The sequence below is a fragment of the Octopus bimaculoides genome, chromosome 28, assembly GCF_046866305.1.
Source record: "Octopus bimaculoides isolate indiv1 chromosome 28, ASM4686630v1, whole genome shotgun sequence".
In the NCBI taxonomy this organism is placed as follows: domain Eukaryota; kingdom Metazoa; phylum Mollusca; class Cephalopoda; order Octopoda; family Octopodidae; genus Octopus; species Octopus bimaculoides.
This window is the reverse complement of record NC_142955.1, coordinates 5540752-5563251: the sequence shown is the minus strand read 5'-3', so window position 1 is coordinate 5563251 and position 22500 is coordinate 5540752. Positions and strand designations below refer to the sequence as shown.

General features: G+C 37.0%; 1 protein-coding gene across 1 annotated transcript in view; it reads left to right on the top strand.

Annotated features, from left to right (window-relative positions):
* Positions 1-13838: 13838 nt before the first annotated feature.
* Positions 13839-22500, top strand: part of LOC106875167 (F-box only protein 32) — an 84206-nt gene continuing 75544 nt past the window's right edge. Inside the window, exon 1 of the mRNA XM_089344750.1 lies at positions 13839-14109. The gene's annotated coding sequence lies outside the window, so the exon portion shown is untranslated. The remainder of the gene's footprint in view (positions 14110-22500) is intronic.

Sequence of the window (22500 nt, the reverse complement as noted above, 5' to 3'; positions counted from 1 at the left end):
GATGTTAGTAGACAGATTTGACCCCAGTACTCGACTGGCGCTTTATTTTATCGCCCTATCCTAGAAGCATGACATGGAGAACATCAGAAAAACAGGTTTGCGGTATTTGTTTCGGGGTCTTATTTTTTAAGTTCAAATCCTGGTGGGGCTGGTTTTGCTCAGGGTCGCAATTTTTAACGTTGGTCTAGAGATGATAACTTCATGTGTGCATAAAATTATTTTCTACACGTGGAATCTGCGAATGTTGTTTGTCAAATCTGCGCATCTCACTCTCCCAAGTAAGTCTGCCAGTCTACTCAATTACTTGTTCCAGCAACTTCTAAAACTGTATGTATGTATGTATGTATGTATATAATAATACAAATATGTGAGTATATGCATATATACGTACACGTATGTACATACCTACATCTACATGTATATATAGATGCATATCTGGATACAGGACGTTACAAAAAAACGTGGACAAAATGAAAAACAGAACATAAACAGAGCACAGAAAACAAACAGGCCACATAGAGAATATTTCCTTCATCAGCAGCCCCTATTCTAAACTAAGCGTTTCTGCTTCAGTCGTTGAACCGCGGCCATGCTGGGGCACCGCCTTGAAGAAGCTATTTTATTTTAAAGCCTGATATTCATTCTATCTGAGTCCTTTTGCCGAACCGTTAAGCTACAGAGACGTAAACACACCAATACCGGTTGTCAAACGGTATTGGGAACACACACACACACACACACATACACACAACGAGCTTCTTTCAGTTTCTACCAAATCCATCCACAAAACTTTGGTCGGTCCCAGGCTAAAGTAGAAGACTCTTTGCACAGTGCTGGCGAACCTGAAGCCCGCGAGGCGCACGCTGCCTGCAGACTTCTTATCTTGCGGCCCGCTTGATACTTTGTTGAAGTATTATATTTAATTTCAAAATAAACTTGTTTGCGTAAAATTTAAATTTATAAGTTGCAATAAAGCAATAACCTACAATTTTATAGTTTTAAACAAACGAAAAGCATGAAAAATTCTTGATCCTGTAATTTGATTATTCGACTATTAGTGCATAAAGTATACAAGCGGCCGTCAAAAAACTTTCTGTGATTAAAGTGACCCGCAAGGTAATTCGGGTTGGCCAGGTCTGTCCTTGCACAAGGTGTCACGCAACGGGACTAAACCCGGAACCATGTGATTGGGGAGCAAGTTTCTTACCATGCAGTCATGCCTACTCCATGTATATATATATATATATATATATATATATATATATATATATATATATATTTCTCTCTCTCTCTATATATATGTATGTATATATATATATATATATGCACACGCACACAGATTTACACGTTATGTATGTATGTATGTGTGTGTGTGTATGTGAATGTATGCGTCTACGTTTACGGATGTATGTAATTTAAGTACACAAACAAGTAATATATATATTTATATGATTTAATAAACAGAGTATATAAAAATATAAACCTTGTTTATTAAATAATATTTATCTCTCGCCAGATGGAGTACTATCTTTGTTGATCATACCTTCCCAGAACAATACACACGCACACACACGCATGTTTTTAGTCCTATTTTTCCTGTTGCATCACCAAATCTAATACGTATATAGATAATTACGTAAATAGACAAAAGTATTCAGACGAAATAATGTGAGAGAATATACAAGGAAGAGACGTTATTGGATATTGAGAGAGAGAAAAGGTGAGTGTGAGAGAGATAAAGAGAGAGAGAAGAGTTGAATGAGAAGGTAAATAAAAGATAAATGTAAATAGAGCTGTAACTGGAGTCAGCTACGTTTGCGAATGTGTGTTCGTGCGTAAGTCAAAGTACAGTTGACACAGAAATATGTGTGTGTGTAAGTGTGAAGGGCGGGGGCCTTTATATTTAATGTAGCGTGCCAACAAACATGTTGGTTTTGCCTGAAAATCTCATCCGTAACAAAAATTATATAAACGACTCTTGATGTCAATGAATATTGCTGGTCAAGAAAAGAAAGGGAGACAATTCCAAATTAAAATTGATTTTTAACTTGATTGTGGAGATGGAGTGAGTGATTGTTATCTGTACTTAGTTCGGTGACAATTTTGTTATTATAGAGAGCTTTACACTTTGAGTTCATTTTGGCTGAGGCCGACTTCACCTTTCATTCTTTCGGTGTCGATGAAATAAGTACCAGTTGAGCACTGGTACTTATTTTATCGACACCGAAAGTATGAAAGGCAAAGTCGACCTCAGCGGAATTTGAACTCAGAACGTAGCGGCAGACGAAATACTGCTCGCCGCTTTCTCTTTTCTTAATAATAAAATTGCAAATGAAATTTAGTGATTGACAAAGAAATGGGTAAAAAAACAATTTAACTTCTCTATTAGCAATTTCTAAAAACAAAACAAAACCCTGTCATTTATATACATCTATCTTTTCTTGGCATGCTCTAGGATTTTATCACCTGCCCATCAAGGCAAGCTATGTTCAATGTAACGGTAAATAAATATTTACTTAAAAGTTCATGCATTGTTCATCTTTCATTTTTACATAATGACCATCAACAAAGAACCAATCTTTACAAATAGATTACATCCATCCTGCTGTGTATCAGTTACTGTTTATCATATTATTGTTTACTAATTAACCCAACCGTTACAAACTGGTGATCCCGACGTTGCACCATAACAGGCATCGTTACAAAAATAAAAGCTTTACCGTTACATATATATATATATATATATATATATATATATATATCATGCGAGAGAGTTAGGGGTTGAGGATTCAACCCACTAAGGGATAGTATCTATCCATGTGAATCTCTGAAGAGGCCTAGCGGTTCGTGCATGTAACCCCATTTCAGCATTTCATCAGATAATCACTCCGGCAAGAACTATTCGGATAGAATGGGGCATGCCAAATCTAGGCCGAAACAGCTGTAAGATTAAACTTCTGTTCATTCTCTAATTTCTTATGTACTTTGTACTTCTATTTGTAAACCCGGTTGGCAAAATAACATGGTTTGTCATAAACACCTGTACTTTGTGTTTTTTTTTTTTTGTCACTTTAGCTATGAATTAAATTAATGAATTCAACGGAATACACTGTCTGCAAGTAGTTGGGTTCAGCATATTATCCTCCATTTTCTAATTGATATATATATATACATACATATAAAAATATGTGTGTGTATATCTATGTGTGTTGCGTGTATCTATGAGTGCGTGTCTTTGTTCCCCTACTACTTGACAACTGGTGTTGGTATGTTTATGTCCCGTAACTTAGCAGTTCGGCAAAAAGACTGATAGAATAAGTACTAGACTTTAAAAAATAAGTCCTGAGGTCACTTCATCGACTAAAGCTTCCTCAAGGTGGTGCCCCGGCATGGCCACATTCAAAGGACTGAAACATCTAAAAGTGTGTGTGTGCGTGTGTGTGTGTGTGTGTGTGTGTATGTGTGTGTGTGTGAGTGTATTTGTGTTTGTCTCCCACCACTGCTTGACAACTGATGATGGTTTCTTTACGTCCCCGTTATAAAGCAGTTCGGCAAAAGAGGCTGATAGAATAAGTACTTGGCTTAAAAAAAAAAATGAAAAAAAGATAAAAGCACTGGGATTGAGTTGTTCGACTAAATCCTTGGAGGTGGTGCCCCAGCATGGCCGCAGTCAAATGATTGAAACATGTAAAAAGATTAAAGAATGCGATTAGCATGCAAAACTACATCTGAACTACGTGTGGTAAAAAGCTCGCTTCCGAATCACATGGTTCCAGGTTCAGTCCTACTGTGTGGCACCTTGGGCAAGTGTCTTCTAATATCACCTCGGGCTGATCAAAGCCTTAGGAGTAGATTTGGTAGACGGAAACTGAAAGAAGCCCGTCGTATATATATATATATATATATATATATATATATATATATATATATATATATATAATATATATATATATATATATATATATATATATATATATATATATATATATATATAATCAATTTTTTTTCTCCGTGTTTTTCTCCTTGTCTCCGTATTCTTTCTGTTGAAGAGCGTAGCTCGAAACGTCAAAGACTTTCCGTATTCCCGAGCGTCATACTAATATATACTTTTGTTATTTACACCACCTGTCCTCGTCTGTTGTTATTTTTTGTATATTCTCCCATATATATATATATATATATATATATATATATATATATATATATGAATAAATCGATATATCGAATTTGAAGTCTCTGTCTCTTTTGAATATGAAAATTTAAAAGTTTAAAAACCTTATATATATATATATATATATATATATATATATTGGTTGGTATTGGCGCAATTTGTCTCTTGTTCTATTGCGCGCCAAGATGCAACCCGACCAATCGCAGACTTCAGATAAGGTCGCGTGAGACAGTCTTTTCTAAACCCCAGTTTGAGCCGACAGCATGTTATAAAAGCCAGCTTTTCACCGTCACAGTCAGTCAATCCGGCTCCAGACTTTCTGAGATCTAGCCGCTGGCCACAGAGCACACAGCCAGTTCCGGCGACGACACAACAGCAACCACATGGAGACTCTTCAACACTTCGTCCAGCAGCTTACGACTAGCTTCATCTTCGTCGCCTCCAGCTTCTTAGCGTCAGCATCAACTTTTTGCTACGTACACAGCCACCAGCAACGCTCGCACAGGTTCTATCTCCACACTGTTTGTGAATTACTTTACCATGGTTAATAGCGAATACAACCTGCGAGAATTCCTGTACCAAGTAACCGGCAACAGCATTGAAGCCACGACTTCTCACGACATGTGCCTCTTCCCGGCTCTGCATTGCGGCCTCAACTTCTTGATACAGTACCTCAACCACCGTGTACCTTGACTACGAACTGGTATTTACTATCCTTGTGTCTGGACTTTCTTCTAACATTCTTATAGACTCTTTTCTATGCTCTGTATTTCTCGCACACACATACATCCATGTTTGTATACACATACACTTTGTTTACATGATGGCCTGTCTATTATTATGTTTATATGTCGCACTCACACACACAGACACACAAGTTCTCTTAAACCTTCTACCGGTTGTGTCTCTCTTTTCCTTCTGGCACTTATACAGCATTTATCCTCTTTTCATATTTTTATTAGTATCGACCGTGCGATGTACTAAAGGTGCCATTCCCCGTCACCTCTCCTGATCGCAGGGTCCTTACATATTATTTTGTTTACCATTGGTAATCTTTAATCCTTTATGAATAGTTTCTTTGTTAAACCGTCACTGTTGAATTAAATAAATGTTTGTTCTGACCCAATTATCATTTTTATTATACTTTCCCAATAATCTGAGACGGTGAAAATATTGCCCAATCACAAAAATGGCCGCCATTTGTTGGCGTTTGCGCAGATCCCATTTATTTTAACAATGTGCGCAGATAGGTGTTGCCAACAGTCAGTGGGAAAACAACTGCATGTATGTATGTACATGTAAGTATGTATGTATGTACATGTATGTATACATATATATACATACACGTACACACACATACATACATGCGTATATGCATGTATGCATGCATACATACATACATACACACATACGTACATACATACATACATACATACATACATACACGATGGCCGTCCACTCGTGACCGAGGAAAACCAAATTCTGCGCTCAAGACTACCTTATTCTTTACATTTGCGGCTCCGTTGGTGGCTAATGAGCCCTGCTCTTGACAAACATACACGACTGCAAACATTGCAGACCAAGCCTTCCCTATTCATTACACTAGCAGTGCGTTTTCGAGCAGCACGCTTAAATTCTTCATGAAGAATATGTGCTCTTTCAAAGGTATCGATTGCCTCCTTTATCTGTTTCCTCCATCCGTGGCGATGACAAGCATTTCTCTCCCATTCAGCCTCCCGCATTTCACAGGCCTTTGATGAGGACTTTACACAGTCCTTAAATCCAGTCTTAGCTTCTGCCGGGGTCGCTTTCCACTAACAAATGTCCCATATAGCATCTGATAGGGATCCTGCTATCATTCATTCTAACAAGGTGTCCAGTCTAACATAACCGGTGCTTGTGCACCATCACCTCAATACTCAGGATATCGGCTTTCCTCAGAACCTGTGAATTTGGAGATTTTATGGCCCAGCCAACATTCAGAATGTGTCTCAGACATCTCTGATGCAAGCGTTCAAGGACCTTTACATGACGTTTGTAAAGGGTCTATGTGCTTTGAAAAATATCCGATATATTTATGTGTGTGTGTATGAATATATATATATATATATTCATACACACACACACACACACACACACATATATATATATATATATATACATATATATATATTCACACACACACACACATAAATATATAGGATATTTTTCAAAGCACGGTGAGTCCTTATTCATGTAGAAGTTACATCAAAATTGGTTGATTTTGTTTTACTCCAATATCGTCATTTTAGTCATTCAGTTGAACTTAGGTCAAGTTTCTTACCATTGTAACGCATTGTAGCTACTTAAAAAACGTCCAACCGCTCGCTACTTTATACAGAATGAACATCTTAATTCTGACAGCGCTACGAGCTTGTCTTTTTATTGGCTAATTAGGTCCCTACTTATTGGCTGATTAGGTCCCTACTTATTGAGGCTTAATACAAACACAAAAAGTAAAATCTTATGATGATAGGTCTGTCGAAAATATAGGCATTCGTAAATGTGTGATGGCGAAAACAAATCGCAGCCTCTTCATAAACCACTCTTGCGGACTGTCATCAATGAGCCGGCGTTACGACCGCTGTAACAAGTCAGAATATATCCCTGCGCAGACTATACCCGGGGCTATACCACCTTCAGGCAGCCAGCCCAGGGTATATATCCCTGTCCAAACTATACCCCTGCTTGCGGAAAAATAACACAGATGTTCCTCACTTATAAAAGTTGCCTCAGAACATATACAAAATTTGATTTCAATCGATGAAGAATTAAAAGTTACGTGTAAATTTCGATTCAAACATAGCAATTTAGAATTATCAAATGCAAATATTCAATGTATCAATATAAACCCATTGGATAGGTAGATTGGGGAAAAAATTAATGACTTGCGCAGTGCACCTGTACTATGAGTCATAGACTAGACTCGCACAAATGTTTGCCATTCGTGTTGGGTTTATATTGGTACATTGAATATTTGCATTTGATAATTTTAAATTGCTATGTTTAAATCGAGATTTACATGTAACTTTTAATTCTTCATCGAGTGATATCAAATTTTATACAGTTCTATATTTAAGAGATGAGGAATTATGTACATTATTTACATTTGACGGATATTTGACCTCATCTTGTTTGTTGTTAACACAACATTTCAGCTGATATACCCTCCAGCCTTCATCAGGTGTGTTGGGGAAATTTCGAACCTGGGTTCTCTTCTTCTTCTTCTTCTTCTTCTTCTTCTTCTTCTTCTTCTTCTTCTTCTTCTTCTTATTATTATTCAGGTCACTACCTAAGATTCCGAGTTCGATTCCAGGTAGTGACCTGAATAATAATAATAATAATAATAATAATAATAATAATATTGTCATAGGTGCCCTGGGAATGACAGCGAAACGGGCTGATTACTACCTAGCTCAGATACCAGGAAACCCCAAAATGGCTGAAGTTCATGGGAACTGCCCATATCCTACGTAAAATACTGTCTATGTGATCTCAAATTTTAAAGCAAACACATAATTTTCTTATGGTTTCTTAAACATTCACTTGAACAAAACTGTACAAATCCAAATATATGGTACCCTAGGCATAACACCTACATGAACTTCTAACTTGTTGTCTCTTGAGGTCTCTGGGTGAGACTTGGATCCAACTTGTACAAATGCAAAACAAAAGTCAAACAGAAAATAATAATAACATCTATAAATACCTTAGAAATGAGAATCCAGGTTCGAAATTTCCTCAAGACACCTGATGAAGGCTGGAGGGTATATCAGCCGAAATGTTGCGTTAACAACAAACAAGATGAGGACAAATATCCGTCAAATGTAAATAATGTATCAAATTTTTTGTATGTTCTGAGGCAACTTTTATAAGTGAGGTACATCTGTGTTATTTGTCTGCAAGCATGGGGTACAGTCTAGACAGGAGTAAATTCTGGCCTGGTTAACTGGATGGGATATAGTCTGAGTTAGTCCAGACTAGCCCCAAGTATAGCCTGGGCAGGGGTATATTCTGGGCTGTTACACCGCTAATTTTCAATCCTGTTTAGACTTTTTGAGCCCATACCCCCGCACCAATCGATAAATCTGCAGAGAGACGCCTACATTCAAGTACGTGTGTGCGTATGACCTACGCGCGTCGCTTCAAATGCATTCTATTTGTAAGGTTTTTTCTTTAACACGTAAATTAGGGGTTCTGTGTAGTGCGTGTATGTTCAATGGTTCCAGTTTTAGCTAAAACTGGAAAACCTTGGGTTTTGAACATTAGAACTCTGAAAAATGGTGACCCCTTCGCCTTAAAATCGCCAGTTTGGAAACCAACGGTTTATAGGAACAGGGAGCTCCTCCAACTTCTTAAGGATTTCAGATCGAACTGCAAAACCAACACCAGCCTCTCTGTGCTCCTCCTTCGGTTTCCCCTTCCAAAAAAAAAAAAAAAAAATGGTGTATCCACCTCCTACTTCCTCAAGCTGACCATCACCTTCTACACGAGTCTCTGAAAGTGCAGATATATCAATGTTAAAACAGTTCAGCCCACGAGCAATAAGTGCAGTGCGTCTTTCAGGCCCACAGTCACTCTTATCCCACAGAGTGTGCACATTCCAACACAAAATATTCAAGTTCCAACCAGATTTTATAAGTATTTTCTTTGCTTTTCGAGCGCAGGTTGGATATCCGCCAGTCGCGCTCAACTGACCAAATAGAGAAAGACAAGCAATCTTTGGTTCACCTTTTCTAGAACCTTCCCAGCCTCCGGGTGAGCAGTGCCATCCCCAAATGGAACTGCTCAGACACCCATGCAGCAACCGAATCCCATTGATGGTCTTGGGCGACAAGGAGACGGCTTTATATCTAACTTAGGTAGCCTACGTGCAGGTCGGTGACTATATGCTTCCAACCCGTCAGCTCAGCATGCTTCGTTTCATTCCCATCGCCGCAAGACTTCCGAATAAAAACATATAAAAAATAAAAAATAAATTAAATAAACATACATACATACGTACGTACATAAAAGACTGGATATAGCTATCTAGGATAGATAGGAAAAAAAGTATGTACTGTCATAGAGGTCAGCTGCTCAGTAGACGTGAATATCTCTTCAAAAATCAAAGAGACAGAAGAGAGCTATGGACAACTGCTTCAAAACTTCAAACTTTTGTATCCAGATTATAAATTCAGATTTATGCCAATAATAATTGAACTTGGTTTTGAGAGTAAATGCCAAAATGACAATGTGGATAGGACAAAGTTTTCAGAAAAGGATACCGACTATATAACATACACATTACGAATACAATGTGTAAGCGGAATAGTAAAAATATGTGAGACCTTTCTGAAGGTCAACATGTGATATTGTAACCAACATTCAATGATGAAACTTTGTACCGTATGTTAGAAACTAACTTCCTCCTGACAAGAAGACTTCAAATAGTTAAAGAGAGAGGGAGAGAGAGAGAGATAGAAACCTTCGAATACATATAGCAAAACGTTCTAGAGACTCCTCACGGGCCCGACACAGGTACACACAAATGGAATGCATAAACACACAGAGGCACATACAAATGGAATGCATAAACGTATGTACGTACGCGCAGCAACACACACACACACACGCGCGCACGAAATTGAAGCACAACACTTTATATTAAAGTGTAAAAACGCCTGAAGTGCAGACTTTTGTATACTAAAGTAAAATGCATACATATATCTCTTTTATCATTTATTTGTTCCGGTCAGTTGATCGCGGCCATGCTGGGGCACCATCATTAAGTGTTTTAGTCGAACAAATCGAAACCAGGAGTTGTTTTCTTTTAAGCCTAGTCAGCCCGTCAGTCTCTTTTGCCAGACCACTAGGTTACAGAGACGAAAACATACCAACATCGGTTGTTAAGTGGTGGTGTGGGACAAACACAGACACAAAGACACACACACACACACACACACACACACACACACACGCATACATACATACACCTTTTTATCATATTCATATTTTTTAAAAGACTACCATTCGATAAATTATACAAAATTCAAAGTTTATATCTCTGAAGAGCAGAAGAATTGGCTATAAATGTTTATCAATATAGGATTCCATCATTAGGACAGCACTTCTGCAAAACGATCGTAAGATGCTTTAAAACTTAATTCAAAACTTTTAAACTGTCATATTTATTATTATTATTATTATAAATTTATACTTATACATATTTACATATATTTTTATATATATTTTTAATAGAACAATTATTCTACACACGTATATATCTTTCTGATGAATTTTCTAATATTGATTTCCTGATATTAATAATAATATATTATAATATATATATATATATATATATATATATATATATATATATATATATATATATATATATAGTTAAAAAACCCCACAAAAAAGATGAGATATAAGAATTCTACGAGGTATATTACAATACAAAATACCAAACGGAACCTCACCTCTTATATCTCATCTTTCTTCCTCCTTTAACTTCTATGTGATATAATTTTGGGGAAAGAATACATTTGCGGCTGAAGATAGCTTTATACTGTCAATTATACACTGATGTAACAACTATAAAGCTTGAAACACGTGTACCGCAGAATCCTTTGTGTTTTGTTTTTATTTTTACATTTACAATTTATATATATATATATATATATATATATATATATATATATATATATATATATAATAATAATAATAAAAGAGCACTCCGTCGGTTACGACGAGGAGGGTTGCAGCTGATACGATCAACGGAACAGCTTGCTCGTGAAATTAACGTGCAAGTGACTGAGCACTCCTCAGACGCGTGTACCCCTAACGTAGTTCTCAGAGAGATTCAGCGTGACACAGAGTGTGACAAGGCCGGCCGCTAGTTGAGTGGACTGGAGCAACGTGAAATAAAGTGTCTTGCTCAAGGACACAACGCGTCGCCGGGAATTGAACTCACGACCTTACAATCGTGAGTCGAATGCCCTAACGACTAAGCCACGCGCCTTCACACACTATCTATCTATCTATCTATCTATCTATCTATCTATCTATCTATCTATCTATATATATATATATATATATATATATATATATATATATATATATATATGTGTGTATGTATATATATATAATAATGATAAGTGACAAAAGATTGAGACCTTGATATTAAGTAGAGGATTATATATACTTATAAATATATATACATATATATGTGTGTGTGTATATATATATATATATATATATATATATATATATATATATATATATATATATATATATATATAAGTCAGTAAATAGTGGGGTTGTGTTAACCGCACGTGGAGAAATAATAGGAAAATGAAAAAAAGCCAGAATGCTAAACTGGAAGCATATTTTAATAAAGATTTCTTCTAACCGGTTTTCATTGCGAAAAGCAAATTATCATGAAGAAGGAGAATGAAAATGTTTTTTTACAAAGAAGTACAAAATGAAGAAAATAATATATAAAACAATAATATATAAAAGCTCAAAGACAATATAATGTATGGGTATATTTATTTTTTTATATATTATTGTTTTATATATTATTTTCTTCATTTTGTACTTCTTTGTAAAAAAAACATTTTCATTCTCCTTCTTCTTGATAATTTGCTTTTCGCAATGAAAACCGGTTAGAAGAAATCTTTATTAAAATATGCTTCCAGTTTAGCATTCTGGCTTTTTTTCATTTTCCTATATATATATATATATATACAGAGAGAGAGAGAGAGAGAGAGAGAGATAGACATATAGATAGATAGATAGATAGATAGATAGAAAGCAACACAGACAAAGAGGGAGAGAAAGGGAGTGGGAGAAAGAGGGAGATGAGAGTCTGTTAAAGAGAATGAGGTATGTAGATAGCAAGAGAGAATAAGTGAAAGAGTAAAGTAGTGAACGCGGAACAAGATGACTAAGAGAAAGATAGATCTGTTTGCGTGTGTGTGTGTGTGTGTGTGTGTGTGAGTGTGTGTGTGTGTGTGAGTGTGAGTGTGTGTGTGTGTGTGTGTGTGTGTGTGTGTACGTATGTGTGTGTTAAATACGAGTCAAAGAGTGGACGAATGAAGTAAAGATATATTGAATGAAAGAAAGAAGTAGAGATAAAGAAACACACACACACACACACGCAGACGCGCACACGCATGCCAGAATGATAGAGACAAAGAAAAGCAAAGGGATAGACAGAGAGAGAGATTTTGTGAAGAAAAGGTAGATATGATAAGGAACATGAGAGAGAGAGAGAGAGAGAGAGAAAGAAAGAAAGAAAGATAGAGAAAGCGAAAAATAGAAAGAGAGGGTGGAAGAGATGGTGAAGGTGAAGCAAATATGTAGAGATAATACTCATAGAAAAGAGAGATTGTAAGAAAGATGTAGAAATATTGATAGAGAGAGAAATATAATGGAGAGAAATAATGAAAGAGAGAGCAAGAAAGGAGAAGCTGTGTTTGTATGTGTATCAAAATGTACGCAAGTGTGTGTGTGTGTGAGGGGAAAACGAAATACACACACAAACAGTTGGCACTGGGATATTTCCAGCAACAAGAAATAGTGAGGCAATCTTGCTTACGTGTGTATTCCTGAATAATCCGGGTGCATATACACGCCCATATATATGTGCATACACACACACGCTTTGTTTATGTTGTGGATTTATTTCTTAATACGCCAGTCACTGAACGTAACAATTATATAACACATAACACGCAAACACACACACACACACACACACACACACACACGCACACATGAAAAGATTCTACACATATCTCAGATAGGTGTGTGTTGATGAGTGTGTTTTGGGCCGAGAAAACAAAACAAAATAAACTAACATTTTTATAAATATATGATATAATAAAAAATGATTTAATTTAATATTTATATAAACGTGTGTGTGTGTGCGCGCGCGCACTAAAGATCACCCCGTACATACTCACACACACACACACACTCACACGTCCTGCCCAATTCTTTACTCAAAACATCCCCCTCCTGTTGCCTCTAAGCTGGGAGGTTCAATTCGTGTCAAATATATATACACGCATACCTGCGCATATGCACACACACGTACAATACAGACATATATACAGATGTATACTCGCGTATACACACACGTACAGATGTATACTCGCGTATATACACACATAGGCTGATGCTGCGTGTGTCTGTAAACAAAACATACTTGTAAACAATATACATGCACAATGGATATTATGTTATCATATACATAGATGTATATATAAACACCTCCTCATACACAACTCATTCAGTGTGTACACACGTAAATACATAGCATTGGAGTTTAACATTCGTAAACAATGGACAAGTCGTAGAAATACACACACATACATGTGTGTGTGTGTTTATACATATATATGTGTTTGTGTATGGGTGTAAGTATTATATATATACATTTTATAGATATAGATTACATATTTACAGTTAATTCATTTGGTTACAACATAAGCTAGCCAAAATGTGTGTTTGAATAAACACAATACGTGCATTTTGTTTATATACATACATATATATAAACATTATATTAAATATTTTATTTTATATATACATATATTTATATCTATTAATATATATATAATATGATGTTTAATTAAGAATTCATCAGCTGATCTGTGTACGAAACTAGACCAAAACACAAACCATCAAGGAAAGAACGTGTTTAAATTCAGTCGATCCGGAGGAAATAGCAGCTAAATCTTTCACAAATCACAGCCAACTTATCAACAGCTAAATGTTTGAGAAAATTTGAGACGGGATAGCCATGGCTTGAACATATTTTGTTCATAAGGTCTGGTTAAAATAGGGATGACCAACGATTGACCAACGGACATAAACAACAGCAACAACGACGAGACCAAAACAGTGAGGTTTGTATATATATGTGTATATATTTATACATAAACACACATAATTATGCAAACACACGCGCACAACCAAACACACACACACACACACAGGGGCATACCACACTTTTGTTGGTATGCCATCTATCTATCTATCTATGTTATCTAACTATATACATACCTATATATATATATATATATATATATATATATATATATATATATATATATATATATATATATATATATATATAGATATGAATACTATTTATTCATTGTACATGTATATTTCATCTAATACTCTCGGTTCTTCCATCAATTTCTCTTTTATTCCGTTTACTTTCTCATCTGTTGATTTTTCCCCCCTCTGGCCTTTTCCTTTTTTTTTCTCCGACACTGCTTTGTTTATAACACACGCATAATATGTCTGTCGATGAATATACGATGTTTGTATGTATAATATATACTTAAGTCTATACTTGTTTGTATGTATGTATGTATGTATGTATGTACACACACACATCTATCTATCTATCTATCTATCTATCTATCTATCTATCTATCTATCTATCTATCTATCTATCTATCTATCTATAGGCATACTTACATAAGTGTACCCCACCCAACTCTGACTTTGTTTCTTCATAACTTTTAGAAAAATGGATATTTTTTAATGAAATTTCCTACAAATACTTTTCAGATGGTGTAGATTACGATTATATCGGAATTTAATATCTTGTAGATATACGTGATATGCGTCAGTATATGTGTTGCTGACCAGTTTTTTTTTTTGTTCTTCACATTCAGTTCCGTTATAATCATAATCTACTCTAAGATGTAATTGTAAAAAATTTCATTAAAAATACCCGACTTTATTGTTTTAAAGTTATGAGGAAACAAATACGACTCGTGTGATTTTTCTGAAACTCCTTTACCTATCCCTGGAAAATATTTTTACAACGAATTCCGATATAATCGGAATCTACGCCATCAGAAATGTATTTGTAGAAGATTTCATTGAAAATTATTAATTTTTCTGAGAGTTACGAGGAAACAAATCGGCGAGGGGCACACTTGTGTAGTTATGCCCACCCCACTCAGGCATACTTCTATCGACGCAGGCAAGGACAAGTGATTAAAAAGTTCGCTTTGTAATTTCATAATCATTAGGCCCCGGGTTCGATCCCTTACGACGGCACCATGGGCAATAACATTATAATATAGCCTATAACCCTAGAGACTCCTCCTCCGATGGATTGTATCTGTGATTACATATAATTTTCTATTTCCTTTTTTCTTTTTTTTTTCTCATCTATCTCCCCGTATGCCTACCAGGTTGTCTAGTTGAATGTCTCTTGTAGGAGACACAGCTATGCAATTTAGTAGATATACCGATTCTCTAATCAGTCTAATAGACAGAGAAGCTGGTTGGAAATACTCTCCAGCTAAAACAATCAAACTAGCTATTTGTCCAGCTGGTTTCTTGTCCATATGTTTGTGGCTCTATCAATATCCGTTTCTCTGCCTTCATCAAATTATACCTGTTGGTCTACACATCTCTCTATCTGTCTGTCTGTCACTGTATATGTATCTAGCTGGTTAGCTAGATACATTCATCAAAATCTACCTGTCGTTTTACCTGTCTGACTAACGAGCTATCTAGCTAGGAAGACAGGTAGCACGACATCTAACTTTCTAGCTAGAACAAGTATATTTTGATAAATCTATCTATCTTGCTAGCTACTATATACAGCTAGATAGCTATCTATCCGTGTCTCTGTATATCTGCATTTATGTAACAATTGTTTCGTCTCAGGTCCGTCCTGATCGAGAAAACCTGTTATCAAAGATGTTCCATATATGACCAACACGTCTATTTTTAAGGTGTTGTGTTTCCAAGACTACAATATTTTGTACAGACGCTTTTTCTTATTTTTATGACAGTAGGTGCTTATTTGAGATCGATTTGGTTACTATTTGTAACAAGTTGACAGATCACCTCTCGAATAGATATTCATCTGTTCATCTGGGCTTGTCTATCTATCTGTCTGTCTGTCTGTCTAGTTATACTTTTGCTTAATTCATTACCTTCTTGCACATCAGTCTGCTAACCTACCTATTTAACTACCAATCAATCAATCTATCTAGCTATCTGTCAGACTTCTTTATCCATTAATCAATTTAACTATCGAGTGATTAATCGATCTATCTATCTATCTATCTATCTATCTATATATATATATATATATATATATATATATATATATATATATATATTCTGTTTTATCTCACTAAATCTCTGTTTAACAAGGTAAAAACTAACGAGCCAGCTCTATGTTTGTGTTGTACTTCATTCCTCTATTTTCCCATCCATCCTTCCATTCATCCAGCCAGTCAGCCAACCAGCCAGTTCTGTTTGTTGATATGACGCTACCATAACCTTGAATAAAAACCACACACACACAAACATACGAGAGAGAAAGAGAGAGATAGTGGGGAGCCTCTACCTAGTCGCTCTATAGGTTAGAAATAGTAGCATTCAGATCCTTTATATCACTCCCTCCCATCTTAAATTAGGAAGGGACGCATTATATAATTTAGTCATGCATTTATCTCCCAACATAAAAAAAAAAATTGATAAAATATATAAAATAAAATAAACAAATGGGATAGTCACGATTGGATCAGATTTGATTATAGTAGCTCCGTTCGATCGATCAGAATGGAACTGGAGCTAAACAAGAATATGTACAAGCGCGTGCATTGAGCTTACGAAGGAACTTCCCCGTGATGTGTAAAAAAAAAAGCTGCTAAATCTCTCTCAGATCACAAACTACAGTTTGAAAAAAAAAATCAGACACATTAGATAGTGTAGTCCTAGATATACTGTGTATAAAATATATAAATGAATAGACAAATAAAAAGATAGGATGGTCGCAGATAGAACGTGTTTGATCATTATTCCACTCGATCCGCGGTTGTTCTTGAAGAGATGTGCAGTAACAAACAAAATAAAAGTCTAAACAATAATATAATATATGTATGTTAGAATACTATAATGTATGCATATATTGTATGTATATACATCAGTGTTGATAGACTAATGTCTAGATATATAGTATACACACATCAAACACCCAAACACAACACAAGACGCACACGAGGCCAGCTCAAGTCTGCAAGAATAGCAATATACTTTTGTAAACATAACGCATATTATTCACGAATACACAAACTTACGCATATACCTACCTTCTTGTGTGTGTGTGTGTGTATGTGCATGTGCATATGTGTATGTTTGAAATGTGTGTGTATATATGTATACACCTTCAATTTGTAAACACGAGGAAGGTCATTGAATGTCCCATACTCAAATTTTTATACATTTATTGTAAGTTGTCGTCATTTCATAAGTCGTTACTCCTCGATGAACTTCCTATCTATCTATCTATCTATCTGTCAGTTTGTCTCTCTCTGTATCTCTCTCTCTGTATCACTCTCTCTCTGTTCATCTGTCTGTCTCTCACTGTTCATCTGTCTGTCTCTCTCTGTTCATCTGTCTGTCTCTCTCTGTTCATCTGTCTGTCTCTCTCTGTTCATCTATCTGTCTCCGTCTGTCTCTGTTCATCTATCTGTCTCTCTCTGTTCATCTATCTGTCTCCGTCTGTCTCTGTTCATCTATCTGTCTGTCTCTGTTCATCTATCTGGCTCCGTCTGTCTCTCTCTGTTCATCTGTCTGTCTCTCTCTGTTCATCTGTCTCCGTCTGTCTCTGTTCATCTATCTGGCTCCGTCTGTCTCTCTCTGTTCATCTGTCTGTCTCTCTCTGTTCATCTGTCTCCGTCTGTCTCTGTTCATCTATCTGGCTCCGTCTGTCTCTCTCTGTTCATCTGTCTGTCTCTCTCTGTTCATCTGTCTCCGTCTGTCTCTGTTCATCTATCTGGCTCCGTCTGTCTCTCTCTGTTCATCTGTCTGTCTCTCTCTGTTCATCTATCTGTCTCCGTCTGTCTCTGTTCATCTATCTGTCTCTCTCTGTTCATCTATCTGTCTCCGTCTGTCTCTGTTCATCTATCTGTCTGTCTCTGTTCATCTATCTGGCTCCGTCTGTCTCTCTCTGTTCATCTGTCTGTCTCTCTCTGTTCATCTGTCTCCGTCTGTCTCTGTTCATCTATCTGGCTCCGTCTGTCTCTCTCTGTTCATCTGTCTGTCTCTCTCTGTTCATCTGTCTCCGTCTGTCTCTGTTCATCTATCTGGCTCCGTCTGTCTCTCTCTGTTCATCTGTCTGTCTCTCTCTGTTCATCTGTCTCCGTCTGTCTCTGTTCATCTATCTGGCTCCGTCTGTCTCTCTCTGTTCATCTGTCTGTCTCTCTCTGTTCATCTGTCTCCGTCTGTCTCTGTTCATCTATCTGGCTCCGTCTGTCTCTCTCTGTTCATCTGTCTGTCTCTCTCTGTTCATCTGTCTCCGTCTGTCTCTGTTCATCTATCTGGCTCCGTCTGTCTCTCTCTGTTCATCTGTCTGTCTCTCTCTGTCTCTCTCTGTTCATCTATCTGTCTCTCTCTCTCTCTCATTCTCTCTCATTAAATTATTACAGTGACAAGCTGGCAGAATTGTTATTATGCTCTGCAGCATTTCATCTGTGTTAGTGTTCTGAGTTCAAATTCCACTGATGTTGATTTTACCTTTCATCCTTTTGGGGTCAATAAAATTAGTACCAGTTAACCACTGGGGTTGATGTAATCGACTTAACACCTCCTGCCAAACTTCCTGGCATTATGCCAAAATTTGAAATTATCATATTATATTATATGGCTTTGTGATAAGAAGCATGCTTCCCAACCACATGGTTCCAGGTTCATTCCCACTGTGTGGCACCTTGGGCAAGTGTCTTCTACTGTAGCCTCGGGCCGACCAAAGCCTTGTGAGTGGGTTTGGTAGACGGAAACTGAAAGAAGCCCATCGTATATATGTACATATATATGTATGTTTGTGTGTCTGTGTTTGTCCCCCTCAACATCGATTGACAACCGATGGTGATGTGTTTATGTCCCCGTAACTTAGCGGTTCGGCAAAAGAGATCGATAGAATAAGTACTAGTCTTACAAAGAATAAGTCCTGGGGTCGATTTGCTTGACTAAAGGCGGTGCTCCAGCATGGCCGCAGTCTGGACACAATGAGTGATGAACCAAGGCAGAGAGAGAGAGAGAGAGAGAGAGAGATAGAGAGAGAGAGAGAGAGAGAGAGAGAGAGAGAGAGAGAGAGAGAGAGAGATGATGATAATGATGATGATGATGGTAACAAGGTGTCAAGTAGGTACCCCCAAGGTACAAGAAGGGAAATATTTGAGAGAACAGGGACAGAGGATCGGAGGATGGAATGGGTAAGCTTGAGAGAGTGTGAAAGGAGGCTGATAAATGGTTAGAGATGGGGATGGAGGTGGATGCAATGAATGAGGGGAAAGGGGTGGCAGCATGGTCAGTGATGAATCTCACTTTGGAGTAGGTAGAGGTAAAAGAAAGTCTGAGTGGTTCAGGGAGGAGGAGGAGGAGGAGGTGATAATTGGCTATACATAAAGGCAGGAGCGGGTAGAGAGCAGCAGTATGATAAAAAAAGACCATAGACAGATGAGAATAATGAGATGATGCAAAGTGTGTGGAGGGGTGGTGATGGTTTGTGCGTGAGTGAGGGGAGGAGCCAGTGAGAAAATGATGCACAGTGCGAGAGATGGAAGTCAGAGATATATAGGAGTGGATACAATGAGTGATGAACAAAGGTGGTGGATAATGCAGAAAAGTAAACTTTCCTAGAGCTTGAGCAACCCATGAGCTTCTCTTCTGTTTTAACAGCCATCTGCTGACACATGTACAGCCTCTACAGTTGAGCCCATGGTCTCCATCATCTGTGGAAACCTTCACGTTGAAGGCCTTTTCATAACTGATGAATAAACCCTGTCTAGTGGGTGATTATTGGATTCTCTGATCTTCTGCATAAGGATCCTAATACACACATGTATGTATTCTTTTCTTTTACTGGTTTCAGTCATTTGACTGTGGCCATGCTGGAGCACCACCTTGAATGGTTTTAGTCAAACAAATCAACCCTGAGACTTATATTTTAAGCCTAGTACTTATTCTATCAGTTTCTTTTGCTGAACTGTTAAGTTACGGGCATGTAAACGCACCAACATCAGTTGTCAAGCAGTGATGGGGGACAAACACAGACACAAAGACACACACGCATAGATAGATATATACATACATACATATATATATAATGGATAATGAAGTGGAGTCGATGCTAGATGTGTTGAAACAATTGCTGTGATTAATAATATATTTGTGTATATTCCATCTGCTGTCTTTCATTTGTTATATATATATATATATTGTTATATATATATATACATATATATATATATATATATATATATATATATATATATATATATATATATATATATATATAAAATTGGACATAAGAAGCATCAGATGTGGTGTGCAAGAGAGACGACTGCACTGGAATGGTCATGTGTTATGTATGGATGAGGACAGCTGCGTGAAGAAGTGTCACACCTTGACAGTGAAAGAAACCTGTGGAAGAGGTAGACCCAGGAAGACATGGGATGAGGTGGTGAAGCATAACCTTCGAATGCTGGACCTCACAAAGGCAATGGCAAGTGACCAAGGCCTATGGAGATATGCCATGATTGAGAAGACCCAGCAAGCCAAGTGAGATTGTAGTCGTGGTCAGTGCCAGTGTTACATAACTGGCCCATTTAAAAGCACCCTTCAATCGTTGGCTGATATTCTGTACTTACGAAGACCTGATGAACCTAGCGAAATTGTAGTTGTAGTGAATGCCAGTGCCGTCTGACTGCCACCCATGCTGGTGCCATGTAAAAAGCACCATTTGAGCATGGCTGATGCTAGTACTGCCTGACTGTCACCCATGCCAGTGGGTGACATTCTTTCATGGCCAATGCCAGTGCTGCCTGACTGGATCCCGTTCTGGTGGCATTTAAAAAGCACCCACTACACTCTTAGAGTGGTTGGTGTCAGGAAGGGCATCCAGCTGTAGAAACCTTGCCAAAATCAGATTGGAGCTTGGTGCAGCCTCCCATGCTGCCAGTTCTCAGTCAAACTGTCCAACCCATACCAGCATGGAAAGCGGATGTTAAACAATGATGATGATGTTATATATACAGCAGGCTTTTTTCAGTTTCCTTTACCAAATCCACTCACAAGGCTTTGATTGGCCTGAGGCTATAGTAGGTGTCATGCCATGGGACTGAACCCAGAACCATGTAACCTTACCACACAGCCACACATATGCCTATATATATATATATATATATATATATATAAGGTTGAGGAGGGTATTGGATTTAACCCCCCCCCCCCAAAAAAAAAAGATACAGGTAATACCGAGTAAGTGCTGTATAGTGACTAGTTATGCCCCAGTCGTTGTATGAACAGGATTGGGGATAATGAGTCATGTATTAGCGTGTAACATAACAAATATATATATATGTATATATATATATATATATATATATATATATATATATGTATATATTATATTGTATATATATATATGTATATATATATTTGTATTTGTAGATGGTCATTTTTTTTTTGCCAAATTAACACACGCACTATATATTCGTTTTTCACTCATTTATTACTATTCTTATTCTAACTCATGTCCATTATCTGGAAATCTTTTATCACACATCTGTGACCTCCTCAGTGATACTTTTTGTCTTCATGTGTGCTCTTTCTCTGCTTCTTCCATTTTGTTCTTCTATGATATGTATCCTTATATGCGCATGTGTCTGTATTTGTGTGTGTGTGTGTGTGTCATTGTTCTTAGTAGCACTATGACCCTACCCTCAGGGCCATTCCTTACTCCATTGCTGACTTTTTGTACCGTTCTTGTAACTCACGGTTTGTGTTTTTGCCCACACTGCTGTCATTATGGTAGTTATTGTTGCTGTTGTTGTTATTGGTATTGTTGTTAGTTGTATTGTTGATATTGTTTCAGCCGTCTGTGCAGTTAGTGTATGTGTGTTTGTGTGTGTGTGTATATGGTTTCACTTCCTATGTTGTTTGTAACTGTATTTTTATACAGTTTATTTTTGCTTTCTTTTATATCTCTAATTTTTTTTTAATATTCATCATAGGTGTCGGCATATATGTCTATTGTATGTGTATTATGCTGTTTGTATGTTTTTTTATCTAGGTCGTCTTTAGTTGTCATATTGTATGGTGGTGGGTGTTATTGTTCCATTCAACTTTTCCGTTGAAGCTCAGTCTGTCTGTTGCTATATGTGTAGCCTCTCTGATCTGTCTAAGTGTCATGTCAGTTCTATGCAGTGGATTAAGTGTTGTATGTATCTTTCCAATTCCATAGGGTCACA